We start from the raw sequence: 13,300 nt of genomic DNA, 5'->3' as shown, positions 1-13,300 counted from the left end.
AACAATACAATACAGTCTGAAGACACAATGGTAGGAGCTCAGTGCTAAGCAAGTGTGTTGGAGAAACACCTCACCGTGTTTAAACATGAACAGCATAAAAGCCATTCTGGAAAAGAAAATACAGCTTAGCCACGCCACCAAAATATGGAAAGATGTTAAATGCCTCAAATTGGCATATTTAGACGTATAAAGAAACAATATGGGAGGGTGTATTGATTTCTATGATATTTTAGTAGTTTATTCTATGTAGAGACAAATTAGATATTACATAATGATGCTCTTTGAGGCTCAAGAAAAATGAAGATTTCATATGACACTTGGTCGTATTCTAAAATTTAGATTTATATTGCTTTGATAATTTTTTTTTTTTTTGCTTTGATAATTTCTAAGAACTAACTAAGAATTGTTAAGTTTTAGAGCAAGGGCTGATACTGAGAGAGGAGACAGATAAAGTGTCTGGGAATATTTACCACACTGAACCAAGTAGTGTTTTCCTTTTATAAAACGCTACCTTGGGTGCCTGGGTAACTCAGTCGGTTAAGCGTCCCACTGTTGGTTTCAGCTCAGGTCATGATCTCAGGGTCGTGGGATCGAGCCCTGCGTTGGGCTCCATGCTCCGTGGGGAGTCTGCTTGAGATTTTCTCTCTCTGCCCCTCCCCCTGCTCATGCATTCTGCTCTCTCTCTCTCAAATAAATAAATAAAACCTTTAAAGAAAAGCTCCCTTTGCAATATTCAAGTAATGAATTAATGTAATTTTATCAGAAAATTCTACATAACACATATGTAAACCACTGAGATGTAAACTCTATTTAAAACAGTAAGAATTCTGGGTGCCTGGGTGGCTCAGGAGGTTAAGCATCTGCCTTCAGCTCAGGTCCTGGGATCGAGCCCCACATGAGGCTCCCTCCTCAGTGGGGAGCCTGCTTCTCCCTTTCCTCCCCACTTGTGCTCTCTCACTATCTCTGTCTCTCTCTCTCTCTCAAATAAATAAATAAAATCTTTAAAAAATAAATAAAATAAAATAAAACAGTAAGAATTCCTGGTCAGTCTGTTTGAAAGACGCTTTTCTTCCTTCTCTCCATTGTTACCAATACCTTCCTTTTATCTTGGCATGGTAACCTGTGAACTCCAGTTCTTTGCTATGGGACATGCAGGTTTTTGCTTCTAGAGACCTTCCCTGGACGTGTTCATGGTGGCTTCTCAAGAACCAAAATGGATATAAACTCACTGTGTTGCTCACCAACTTATTTGGATTTGATGCTCACAAAAAATGCACTTACTATTTGGGGTGGGTCCAAAAATCCCTCAGACCTTCAGCCGAACAGAATTCCCACGTGTGTTCTTCCAGAGTTTTCATCCCGTGCAATCCCTCCTTGGAGGCCCCGAAGACAGAGAGTGGTGGTGCCTAACACTGTCCTTGTGAAAAAACTGAGTAAATGGAGTCCCCTTTCTCCTGGCTTTCATCCACAGCTCATTTCCTACTAATAGCGGTATGCCTCCAGACTTCCGTAGCACATTGCTTGTTAACTCTTCTGGCTACAATATTGTGGCATTCAGGCCAAGGTCATAGATCTCATCAGGGCATTGCTCATTTAGCTTTCTTTTTAAAATTGCCTTTGTTTATGCCACTTTTAAAAATAAAAATGGTTTGTTCAATGAATTATTTACCATGTGTTACCTTCTCTGCATAGAACTACGAACTACAGATAGATTCTATTAATAAAGCTGTTAACTGAAAGAAGAAAAACACTGCCAATTACTTGGTGCTAATATTAAGAGGAGTCACATGAGCACATGTGGAAGAATTTTTTACCTTCCAGAAGAACATGTCTAACATTTGCAAATAATGCCCTTGATTTCCTGGTCCATTTGTTACTCTGACACATAAAAGCAATTTGGTAATCTTGTTGCATCCTACAGTTTATGAAGAAAGTCCTCAGAATTGATTTAATTGGCATAATAGATTCAGTAGGACTTGGGCACTGAACGGGATTGTTTTCTTTTTTATCAGATACTTAGAAAACTTGAATAATAAAAATGTCATATCAAACATTGGCAGAAGACGCTATATTTTGAGTAAGTCCTAATAATTGATTTTAAATATTTAAGGAAGCTTACATTTGACCTAAAGTATGGAATGAACTATTTTAAAAAAAGATAAAAGACCTAAGGCTGACCTTCATCAATTACCTCTCAATGCTCTTGAAGATTTTTGACATATATACCAGAGTCTGGATACCTCCTGCTCCTTTCTTCGTCCTTCTGGACACATAGCTAGACTCCATTCCCCAGCCCCACTTGCTAGATGGAGCCATGGGACTGAGTTCTGGCCAATAAAATGTGGAACAGAATGGTCTGCACTGTTTCCTGGCCTGATTTAACCTTTCCCTGTATGGACGCATGAAATGGAAAACACACCCAGAGACCCTTGGGAGCCATATGTTGACAATTGTAGGAATATGAGAGGAGCCCAGGCCTCTGAATCACAGATTGGAAGAGTGCTACCTAACTAGGAATGTCCTAAATATATTTAATTTTTTTTTCAAAATCATTAACTGCTTCGGCTGGATGCACATAACTCCCAAAGATGCTACATATGTTATTAGACCTCAATTCCCTTGTGTTGGAGTCAAAGGGTGGCAGAATATGCCACTTGGGCATAAAGAATATTTTGAGCTGACAGTGCTTAAAAAAACAGCAGCTGTAAAAAAGATTTTCTGATCTCCCCTTTTACTCCCAAAAACAGGACCTATAAACTCTCATGTGAACGATACCTTCTCTGTACCAGGAGGAAAAACACATTCTTTAATGGGAGTCAAAGCCAGGAGAAGCGATACAGACAGGCCTTGTTAAAACAATTCACAGCTCCCTTCAACCTCCTTCTATAGTTTACTTTTCCGTAATTGCCTGTCTCTGTTCATCCTAATACAAAAGTATGTGGGTTTTGCCATTTCTCTGACTCTTCATTTCCTCACGAGGGCTCTCCTGTCACATACAGTTTATATAAATGTGTATGTTTTCTCCTACTCATCTGACTTGTGTCAGTTTCATACTTAGACCCAGCCTAAAAACCCTGAAAGGGTAGAGGTGAAATTTTACTTCCATTACAAAGTTGCTCCTGGTGGAAAAACTTTCTCATGTGATCAGTTTGGGGGGGATACCAAATGATAAGCAAGATTCCTGTCCCTGTTGGGGGTAGGGAAAGGATGCTCGTGGGTTGCAGATGGAAAGTAGGGATCCAAGAGAAGTGGTTTTGCAAGCTGGGGTAAATGTTATTTATACATCTCGAGAATGCCTTCATTCCAATAGTGACTCTTGAATTCCTTAGGAAAAACTAGTTTTCAACAAATGACGAGGTGTGAAGAAAGGCTCTAAAGATAAAATATTCATACATTGTAGAATATTGAACTGGATTCTTAAACTGACTGCCTCTCCTAACCCAATTATCTTGCTTTTGGAATAGTGAATCCAAATCTTGGATAATAAGATTAGTTAGGGTAGGCTAGGCTGGTGTAGAAAGAAACCCTTATATTTCAATAGTTTTGAGAAAAAGAACCCATGTGTTTTGGCTCACATGAGAGTGTAAAATGAGTGTTTCATGTGGTGGTAACTCTTCATGCAACTCTTCCATGCTGTCATCAGGGACCCAGGGCAACTTAAGGTCTTGCATCCTAAACATTGTGTTTCAGAATAATCCCAGTGATTGCCATTTTAGTCCCTGGAAAGGGGAAAAGGGCAGAAGTCCACACCCAGAGATTTCCTGAAGCAAGTGAGGTAGGGCTTGCAAATTTCACCTCAGCTCAGGTTCTTTCCCAAAACTCCAGGCAAACGTCTACAGCCAGCTCTGAAAGGGTGGATGAATGCTTCCCTTGCTAGGCAGTGTATCTTAGTTCCACCTCTCCTATTCGGGAAAAAGAGAAAATAGTGTTGGTAGATAATTAGCATATTAAACATGCAGTTTCAGACAAGTTACAGATTCTCATTACAGCATCTTAAGATGACTTGGTTTATGTTAAGAACATACAAGATTGGGTACATGAACCTATGAAGGAATAGTACAGAAACATTTTTATTCTTAAATATGTATTGGTGAAATAGAATGCCTTCTTAAAATAGCAAGAGAATGCATACCTTTTTTTGTTTGTTTGAATTCAAAGAAAATCTCCGATGGACGTTTTTGACTGTTTTAAGTTATTTCTAGTGATTTCAGCATATCAAATGTTAATATTACATATTCCAAACCAAACCTTTCTGGACTTCAAGCTAACGTTTGGTTATCTGATTATAATTCATTACTCTCTCCATGTTCCAGAGGAGTGTAATTGTCTTGATCACAAGGAAAAGGAAAGGGGGGAAAAAAAGAAAAAGGAAAAGGAAAGGAAGAGGGAGAGTGTGAAAGTAGACAAGCTTATGTAAACTCACTTTGTGGAGACCATCCAAGAGATATGAGAGGAGGCATTTACTATTTGGTGAAACATTTTCCAGTGTACCAGTTCTATATAGAGAAACAAAATCCATTCTTCTCTCCACAGAATTAAAAATGTTTAAATTTCGAGCTACTGGTAATTGCCTGGTTGCCGGAGTGCAAAAATAGACCTATCATTACCTTTTCTAAAACTATAAAAGTACAAGTAGGAACCAACAAATAATAAACATCAGAGTAAATCCTTTAATATTTACTAAAGGAAAAGCCTCCTTGACTGCCAGCTAAGTTTGTGATGACAGATAATTAGCAGGGTAGCTAACCAATGTGAAAGTAGCAGTTTAACAAAAAGCCAAACCCTCCTTTCACATATTGTTATGTCTCTCTTTCTTATTCCTATCTAAAAACTTCTTCACTCTCTGCTAATGGTTCTTTGAAAAAGAAATAATGAGGTTTGTAAAGTTATTCAAAGATTTTACAAAGACCACCCTATATTATGGGAAATAATTTAGCCTGTCAAGACTAGAGGAGAAATTTCTCACATTGTTTTCTTATTTATAATTTTCAACATTGGAATACATTCTATGTGTTGAAAGAAGATTTGATTTTGTTTTTCCTCAAATCCTGTGAACTGAAGTTGTCCCCTGATGAGCCGACTTCAAGTAATTATTAAGTAAGGGAGGAATCTCATAATGAGAAAGCTATTTACCCCATACAGATATATGTGTACTTTTATAATGCCCAGATTTACAGTAATTCTTAAGATGAGTGTATGCCTATTTCTCTTTGGTCCCTTTGGTGGTTGTAATACTTGAAACACTTATTTTATTCATTTCATGACCTCTTCAGTCTCTCCTTGAGTCATTTAATTAGGTTAAATGGAGAATCAAGATACCAATTTGCTTCATCTCTTTGTCATTGGATGAACACTTATATTTTCCAGAAAACACTGAGTTCTTCTCAAAATTTAGGGAAGTGTATAACTCTTCAGACTGTGTAATATTCATTCCTACAATTATAAACAAACATATTATTTAGAAGCATACACACAACCCAACGTTTCACAATTTTAACAAATTTCCATTTTCATGCATCATTCCAGCTTTATGTGGGTCTTCCAGTTTATCTTTTTGACAGACAAAGAAATGTCAGAAATTTTGATCTCTTAGAGTTTGCATACCTCAAATCATCATTCTCTATTCTTTTTTTCTCCCTTTCCTTGAAACAAATTTCTTAAAGAGTTAATAGCATCTCTTAATCCTTGGTTGTTAAAACACCTCTCCCTTCTCAAAAGTCTCTTCAGCTGGATTCTTTTTTTTTCTTTCTTTTTTTAGTGAATTAAATCCAACTACTAGCCCTTTCCTCACATAATCATTGGTTTGAGTTATTACTATTCAGGTGATTAAGTATCTCTGTATCCAAATGCAATCTCATAATTTAAACCACTTCCCACAGTCTGATTCTCACTGGAAGCAGAAAAAAAATAGGTTAATCTTAATGAAAATCCTGTTTTCAAAGGCATATCATGTAATGAACAAAACAGACCATAGGAAATCACCTAGTCAGCCTAATAGTTTAATACTTACTTTTTCTAATATCCTCACCACAAAGTTGACTAGTCTCTTTTTCAGTGGCAAGGAACTCATACCTTCAATCTTTAGATAGTTATGGACATTGGGAACTCATTTCCTATGCTGAGATTATTATTTTAATTAATTCTAACTCATTTTAAGTTATATTCTATGCATTTCTCTCTGAGCCTTCATCAATTTTAGCATTTCCTTCCTCTTTCAGGTAGTATGACTGTGTTGGGGAAGAAATTTAATTTTCCCTCTGCCCTTCTGAGTTCTTAGGTGAGACCCCTGTAATAAAAAACAGAGTAACAAAAGAATAAAAAAGAGAAGTTTATTAACATGTATACTTCATGTATACATGGGAGATACACATGAAAAATGAGTAATGCCAAGTGGTGGCTTTAGAATTCAGGATTAAACAACATCTTAACAGGGGAAGGGGAGCAGTGATGTAGGCCTCTCAGGGAGGAGTAACTGATTTTTAGGTAAGATGAGTGGGTTCTTAGATGAATAGAGGGCAGGTATGATTGTGGTAAGGTTTGTCTGGGTGTGGTGTCTTCTTCAGGTGTCCTTTCCTGTGGTCATTCAGTTTCCCTGGTCAGTGAAACTACTGGGGAGGGAATCTCTGACAACTGAGTTTCTTTTGGAGAGTCTGTCTTTAGGCAGGTAAGGGGAGCTCAGAGAAAGCATCTCTCTACATTTGCTATTTTTTGAGTGCCTATGGCTCAAAATAATCAATAATGCCAAATTGGCATATTTTAGAGTGACATGTCCTCAACTCCTACAGTCCTATTTTGGGGTAGCATATTCTGCTGCTCTTTGATTGAAACTGAGCTAAACTCCTTACTTAAGACAGGTGACAAATAATGCTCTTCTGTCAATTATTAGCAGGTATCTTGACAAGGATTGTTCTTATTGGGAAAAAGAATTCTGTGAACTTGGCTGTGTCTGCTATTAATGTGGAAAAAAAAAAGTGATATTAACCATGTGGTTGCTAACCGGAAAAATATGTTAATTCCAGTTTCTCATACTAGTTTAGTATATCTTACAACATATAACAAACTCTTCTGCCTTGTTAAAATATTTAAATAATGTCTAATTATAACCCTCAAGATTTTCTTTTTTGTCTCTACATAAATCAATGTATATTAAATCTATTCAATTCATCCATCTTTATTTTAATATGTCAATATATTATACCTATTTCATTATATATTAAAATTCTATATGAACATCTTTTAAATATATTTTCCCCAGACCTGTTTTTCTACATGTTCACAGATATCTTAAATTTAATTCATATCTTTTGAAATCCTAATACTCCTTTTTTAAATTTAGCCCCCTTGTCCTAGGTTTGTTTTGGTCCTTCCTCTAGCAATTAGACATCAAAATGAGATGTAACAAGTTCTTTAGGGAAAATACTTGTGTGGGTGAAATGAGGAGAAAGCAGAATAAGGCTAGGGAACCTTCAAACCACATTCATTCTGACCTCAAGGAAAGAAGAGGGAGGGAGGTTTGTGTAGAACATCCGAGGCTACCGGGTCATTGAAGTGACTGCTGTGTCATTTAAGTAAGTTCCGCATGATGATCAGGGAGCCCTCAAACCATAGACAGACATTGGAGAAATTCATTGTCTCCCAGGAAGGGACCCACTGTAACATCTCTGCTTTTCTCAGTGATGATCTGCAAGCAGCCCCTAGGAAGTATGACCTGCATATAAACAGCAGTAGACTTCAGAGCACAAGAGAACCTTGGTCAAAGTGCTTCCTATACTTGGAGATTATTAGGGCACACTCTCATTGCCACCACATGGCCAGATCTGATAAGAGGTTTTCAGTCAGCTATCTACTTGAATCTTCTGGAAAATAGCCATAGTGTCATAATCAGAAAATATATTTTATATATCTTTCATTTACTCCAGACAGAAATATCAAAATCCTAATAGTAGTTCAAATGCATATTACTTAAGAATAGATTGACTCCTGGGCACCTGGGTGGCTCAGTTGGTTAAGTGACTGCCTTCGGCTCAGGTCATGATCCTGGAGTCCCGGGATCGAGTCCCGCATCGGGCTCCCTGCTCAGCAGGGAGTCTGCTTCTCCCTCTGACCCTCCCCCCTCTCATGCTCTCTCTATCTCATTCTCTCTCTCAAATAAATAAATAAAATCTTTAAAAAAAAAAAAAGAATAGATTGACTCTATAGGTCAAGTGAGTTAGCATTCAAAGAGTATTTGACCTTCATCCCAGGATGATGGACTAAACACACAGGGACTCACTTGTCCTCGGTTCTAGAGGTAAATATCATGGAAAGGTCAGCATGTCTGGAATAGATCATGGAGTCTAAATGTGAATATTGATTTTGAGTGGGAAATGCAACACCTCACACAATTTATCAAAAAGTTTACCAAAGACAATTATTTACAAATTTTCCAAATAAATATGCTACCAATATAAACATACCTTTGGTATTTATTTAAAATGGAAGTGTATCAGCATTGATTATTAAACTTTGCAGGATGTAATGCCACATTTATATTCATTTTTAAGGATTCATGTATTTTAAAATGTAATTTCCATAAAAACCAGAAATTTAAAATGTATTTGTATGTATACCAAATAAAAGGGGCAAATGTTCCTAGGGTATTTTTATGAACCTCGAACAAGTTGATATTTGCTAACTCTTAGAAAAATATTGAGTCCTATTTAATTTCCAGTATTATTCAAATTTAATATATTAAATTCAAAATAAGAATATTATACATATAAATATCTTGAAATCTTTTAAAAATTCAAATACCTTGAATAAAGAAAATAATCTTTTCGGTTTCCCTGTTAAAGTAAAAAATTGATACTTTGCTGATAGATTTGAATTAATCTTCTAACAAATGACAGTGCAAAAATTTAAATACAACTTATATTTAAAATAAGTTTCTCAGGAGGCTTTATATTGAAGAATAAAAAGAGTAGATTTTATAAAGAACTAAAAAGGATTAACAGTCCACCTCCTGATATGCAAAAACAGAGAAAAAGCATAATTTAAAATCTAGTAGTCCATTTTCATATACTATGAAAAATGAAAACAATGTTATCAAAATGGCCAAGGAAATGGTGAGGGAGCAGTTCTAGTTAGCATTGCATTATTCAAGAGAATTAAAATTACCTTATATTGAGGAACATTGCCATTATTCTTATATAAACCACACAAGTTTAGACTTGGGATTTTGAGAAAAGATTTTTTTTAATCAATAAATACCATAGTTTAGGGAGAACTATTCGTCTTCGTTTCAAAAAATGAAAAAGAGAAATGCTATTAATATAAAATAAATCCACAAGCAGAGAGCCTTACTTGTTTGCTAAAGTTGTTTACTATTTTAATTTAGATTTATTGTCCAATATGAGAGTTGACTTTACCTGAAGATAACATTTCCTGTCTTTTTATGGTGCTACTAAAATCTTGCCTCAAAGGTAATAGATTTTGCGTCTTTAACTATTGACTCTCTCAATCCTTCATCCAGCTTTCCCAGGCTTCCTCAGCATCCACATGGAGTACAATTCTCCTTCACATCTTCAAGGTTATGGTAGAGTCTGACATTTGCTTGCAGAGTGAAGCCAGTCACCAACAACAAAGGGCTCAAGTTTGAGCAGTTTAGAATTTGAAACAAGTTTTCCCAAAGAGTGTGATTACTGATTCCATTCTTCTTTCATTGCATTATATCTATAGAAAGTGTTTAGTTCAACATGTAATAGGACACATTATTTTTATTTTATTAATAGTTAATGCAAACTTTTCTGAGGCAAAACGACACAATAGTTACCAAGGTTTGGATCCTGGCTGTTGGATATCAGACATTGGTTGAACTTGGACAAGTTACAGAAGCTCCCTGAGACCAGCTTTCCTAGAGATAAAATACTTACTTTATATGTGAGGGAAAGAGCTTTGTGAAGAACCTAGTGCAGAGCACCGGCTTAATAAATGTCATGATATTATTATTTAGTAGTCTTATCCCAGGTGGTGGCCATGCAAGATTTTAAGACTTATGCCTTGTTCTCAAGGAGTTTATAAACAATGACAAAAGAGGCCACACTAATTGCCTGTCTTGTGGCTGCTCCCAGGTGATGAGGTACAAAACCCTCTCTTCTGAGTGAAAGGACGACACACAATTACCATATTATCAAAACAAGAGAAATGGAAAGGAGAAATTGCCAAAAAGCAAATTTTGGTATGAGGAAGGAAAAGATGTTAAGCCATCCAAAATGTCACAAGCCCATTTCTCTACCATCATTGGTTAATAGACCATCACCAGTTTCTTGATTAAAAAAAAAAAAAATCCTGGGGAAATATCACTCTAGTTGCAGCATTGAGAGTGGATTTCTATTCAGTTTGAATGTTAGTTTAAACAATAATGCCTCAGATATATATGTGATGGTTAAAGCGACATGGTTCTCATGACTGGATATGGCTTTGTTATTCTTGATCTCATCACTGACCCATCTTCATAAACAAAATAACTCCCTCTACTGTTGTGTAGAGATACAATCCCACACGCTGATGTTCCCTATGTCCAGTATGAACCAACACCAAAGTTGTTGGTGAAGCCTGTTTCTATCTCACTGATGCTATAGTTGATTTGTTTCTTTGAGAAAGTTTCCAGAATGTTCTATGAACTGTGATTTCAGTTGAGGGCAGGATGAGATAGATAAAGCAGAAAAATTAAAGTTACTTCTCCTTGAGTTTACTAATCCATCCAGCGTCTTTGTCCATTAATATATTCAACAAACCTTTTTTTTATTTTGTTTTAAATTTAAGCACAAATATGGTCTCTCTATAATTTATGATCTATTAGAGAAAACAAACATTGAAAATATGAACAGATGAGGGCGCCTGGGTGGCTCAGTTGGTTGGGCGGCTGCCTTCAGCTCAGGTCATGATCCTGGAGTCCCTGGATCGAGTCCCGCATCGGGCTCCCTGCTCGGCAGGGAGTCTGCTTCTCCCTCTGACCCTCCCCCCTCTCATGTGCTCTCTCTCTCATTCTCTGTCAAATAAATAAATAAAATCTTTAAAAAAAAAAGAAAGAAAAAGAAAATATGAACAGATGAGATAAAATGACTGCTATATTCAATGGTATTTGTTCTTCTTTTCATCCTGTCAATGAATATATATTGAGCAGATACAGTGCACTAGGAATAATAATGCTGGACAAAATGTACATGGTCTCTGTCCTCAGAGATCTCATAATCTATTTGGTAGGCAGAAATTAATCAAATGATCATTGTTATTGAGCAAGAAAACAGTACAAACAAAAAAGAGCTTTACACTGAGTCAAATTGCTTATCATGTGTTTATAGAATGTTCTAAAATCAAAGTCTTAGCATAGAGCATAAGAATCTCTGGGTGAGACTGGTCGCTGGTGAGTCGGATTGTGAAGGCTCCTATGAGCCCCATTACCAACTTTGTTCATTATCACAGAGGAATCTGACGATGGTGTTAAACAAGAGATATAAGCAGAGGTGTTTTATGGAAGATCACTCTGCTTCCACATTCAACATGGAAAATAGATTTTTACACAATTTAAATGTTGATTTGCAATCACGGCATTTTTATCACCAATTTATAGTGGTGAAGTCATCCATCTCCAAACTGCTTTGGAGCTTAATAGCTGTACTATTTGCTTCATCCTCTTCTCATACTGTGTTATTTCTGGTAAACTTTTCACATGTGGTTCAATGCCATTAAACAACATATTTAAGACAAAATCACACAAATATACACACACTAAGAGAGGGACAGGGAAAGGTACACCAGCCGATTGCAGACAAGGGAAAGCAGGAATTACTATATTAATGTCAAAAATGTGTAATTCAAAGCAGAAAGAACTAAACCTGAGTATGTGTATACTTCATCTCATGAAATAGAATGTAGATTTCTTAACTATAACCACATAGTGTCTAGTGTTAGTGAAGATCATGTGATTTATTGCCCAAAACAGGGCACTAAATGTGAATAAAGGGTACACCCTATAATATTTAAGCTAGGGCAATGGGCATGAATAGGGACTGTCACAAGTATGAATCATATGATCCTTGGTACCTATAAATGCAGTATTTTGCTCAAGGTAAGTGTCCTATAAACGCTTGGTGACTCCTGGATGGATATTTGTGACCAGAATTGTATTCAATGTGGGATTTTTCCTATGTGCATCAATCGTCTATTGCTGCAGAACTCACTACCCAAATTGAATAGCTTAAAACAACAACAGTTAACTAGTTCTCATGGTTCTGTGGGTTGCCCAGTAACCTAGGCTCAGTTATGCTACTGTCAAAGCTCAACATGAATGGGACAAATTTAAACAGGCAAGGAAGAATTTGTGCAAGGCTATTGCAGTTGGGGAGTGAGGCCAGAACTCAGTCTGAACTCATCTCTGCTGAAGCAGAGTTATTAAGAGCTGGGGTGCCCAGGGACCAGCCACCTGTGTTTGCTGATGGGCCCCCACCTTTCCTATCTTCATGACTGAGATGGTTTCACAATTTGGAGAAATTGCCACCGAAGTCTCGGTCCTAACCTCAGGGACAAAGGGCCTCTATTTTCCCTGATGATTGCATTCCAAAAGCAGGAGTCCCAGGTCCTTGAGGAAGATGGTCCTAGGTTGTAAAATTGGCAAGAGGCTTTTAAAGAGATCTATATCTCAGAGAGGCAGAGATTTCATTTACAAGTGTGAGTTCTCCAAAGTAAAGTAAGAAAAGAGAGGTCAGGGACCTAGAGTCAGGAAGAAGCCTGTCTAAAGTGTAGTCAGGCTGAGGGGGATTTCGGGGCTGTCTTGGCCAATACACATCCGGCTGGTGGGTGGGGTGGTGGTTGAGATTCCCGTGGAGATGGTCTGGTCTGTCTCCTCTTGGAGTCTTCCACCCTTCCGGGGGCAAGGCCAGGTATCTCCACATGCAGCCTCAGGACAGAGTAGAAGCCTCAGCACATCTTGAGTTTGAGGCTCGAAGTCCCATAAAGTCACTCCTGTCCATCCCTAATATGCACACGCTCACACACACACACACACACACACAGGCAACAACATACACCATAATCTATCTTTCGTCCACAATTATTTACATTGCTCCCACATGCAAGAACAAAGAAATAAGCATACACTTATGCTGTTAAGATCTGCAAGTCTTGTCCCATGATGTCATCACGGTTGAAGCTCAGGATCACATCACTTAAACTAAATCCAAATGTGGACAGCTTCCCTCAGGTGTAGCTCTTCTTGATTCAAGGACCTGTGAACTGAAGGCATCTGCCTACCATGCCGTGA

The 13,300-nt window shown here is 37.3% G+C and overlaps 1 protein-coding gene across 1 annotated transcript in view; it reads left to right on the top strand.

Annotated features, from left to right (window-relative positions):
- The window catches only part of LOC102751140 (protocadherin-15), a 762,960-nt gene that overhangs the window by 612,168 nt on the left and 137,492 nt on the right, over positions 1 to 13,300 (top strand). The window lies entirely within an intron of this gene.

The sequence above is a fragment of the Leptonychotes weddellii genome, chromosome 6 (assembly GCF_054177405.1).
Source record: "Leptonychotes weddellii isolate Sample4059 chromosome 6, ASM5417740v2, whole genome shotgun sequence".
Classification (NCBI taxonomy): Eukaryota; Metazoa; Chordata; class Mammalia; order Carnivora; family Phocidae; genus Leptonychotes; species Leptonychotes weddellii.
The sequence above is the reverse complement of the archived record's forward strand: the minus strand, read 5'-3'. Positions and strand labels throughout refer to the sequence as shown.